The 1943-nt window shown below is 32.6% G+C and overlaps 1 non-coding gene across 1 annotated transcript; it reads left to right on the top strand.

Annotated features, from left to right (window-relative positions):
• Positions 1 to 1426: 1426 nt before the first annotated feature.
• LOC123815449 lies at positions 1427 to 1530 on the top strand. Its single transcript, XR_006785106.1, has one exon. It is a non-coding gene; the product is annotated as a U6 spliceosomal RNA (small nuclear RNA).
• Positions 1531 to 1943: the final 413 nt, after the last annotated feature.

The raw sequence follows: 1943 nt of genomic DNA, 5'->3' as shown, positions 1-1943 counted from the left end.
TGTGCATATATAAGCATCCCTAATTGGAGGCAGATCTGGCATGCAGATCAATAGCAATCCAAAGGACTTTCAATGAATGGTTCAGGGATAATCGGTCATCTACAGAAAAATATAAAGATAAAACTACCTCACACCATACCCAAAACAGACAGATGAAACAAACATACATAAAGAATAGACTAAAAGCTTAACTGTGAAATATAAAACCATAGAGTTTATAACAGATAATATGAGAATACCTTTATGACTTTGGGGTAGTTAAGAGTTTTTAATTCAAAAGAAACACAACTGTAAGAAAAGAGATTAAAATTTCAATTATATTTTAATTAAAATTTAATGTTAATAAAACAAAATAAAGAGAAAAGACAGTGGGAAAAGATTCTTGCAGCATACACAATAGACATGGACTTAGTATAAAGTACACCAAAAATGCTAGCAAAAAGAAGAAAAAAGGAAATCAACCCAACAGATGGAAAAATATTGAATAGGACAAAACATTATTTTAAATTCAAATGGCTAATAAATATATGTAAGATCTTCAAACTAATTAGGAATAAGAAAACTACAAATCAAATAAAACACCTTTTTCATGCTCATAGAACTAAAATAAATTAAACATGTTGGTAATATCAAGGACTTGTGAAGATATGCAAAAATGAGAACAGTTAGTTGAAAGATTGTAAGTTACTACAATCTTCCTGAGAACAGTTTGGTACTATCTTTTGTTAAAGTTGTGGACACCCTATGACCCATCAAATCCACCATTTACGTATATTCCACAGAGGAACACTTGCTGTTCTACGTGTAGGAGAACACTAATGGAAGCTTGGATTGTGATAGTGTGCATGCACATATGCATACACAAACATTCAAACAGGAAACAATTCAAATTTCCTCAAGAGGGAAATGAAAAAATAAATTGTGGTATCTCCAGAAAAAAGACAAAAGTTTCCATCAGTGTCAATGGAGGATTGACAGCTACATAAAAACTGTGAACAAGTCTCAGGAACATAGTATTGGGTGAAAAAAAATGGCAGCAAATAATTATTCCAATTATATAATGTTTGATATTATATAACACACAATATTATATTTTAGGATACTTTTATATATAATAAAACCACCAAGAAAATCTTGGAATAAAAGGAATGAATTGATATGAATGGATGATAGGAGACTTTAAAGTAAGCATTGTTGTTTTTTAAATCTATGTGATGGAAAAAGCCTTTTCATTTTGCAACTTACTCTGCCTTTCTATGTCCACTACAAATGCTTGTTTTTATCCCCACAGGCAACTGTCATTGAACCCAGCCTCTCCAGTGATTTATTTGATGTTAGTCCATGACTTAAAAAATGCATTATTCATATTTCCCCAGGTAAATCTACTAGACACACAGGTGTTCTTACTTTAGAATTCAGTGGCTGTGATCCCTTCTGCAGAACATATACTAACATTGGAATGATACAGAGAAGATTAGCATAGACCTTGTGAAGGATGACATGCAAATTCATGAAGCATTCTATAATTTTTTTAAATGGAAGGTCAAATAAGGAGCTTCCCAGAAAAAAAAAGGCCTCAAAAATATACCATTTCCAAATCAGCTCTGCAAGAGATGCTGAAGGGTATGCTTTAAGAACAGGAAGAAAAACAATGAGAGAGAGGGGGACACAGGTACAAAAAATGGCAATGAACAAGTACCTATCAATAATAACCTTACATGTAAGTGTATTACATGCCCCACTCAAAGGACATAGAATAGCTGAATAGATAATAAATCATGACCCACACATATACTTCCAAAAAGAGACCCACCTCAGAAAAAAAGACCTACACAGACTGAAAGTGAAGGGCTGGAAACAAACATTCCAAGTAAATGGACAGAAAAAAAAGCTGGGGTAGCAATACTAATACCAGACAGAATAGACTTCAAAAAAAAAGGCAT

This window comes from Phyllostomus hastatus, unplaced genomic scaffold (assembly GCF_019186645.2).
Source record: "Phyllostomus hastatus isolate PE091 unplaced genomic scaffold, TTU_PhHast_1.1 phas_contig_17, whole genome shotgun sequence".
Lineage (NCBI taxonomy): Eukaryota > Metazoa > Chordata > Mammalia > Chiroptera > Phyllostomidae > Phyllostomus > Phyllostomus hastatus.
Note: the sequence above shows the minus strand (reverse complement) of the source record. Positions and strands in the feature narration are given on the sequence as shown.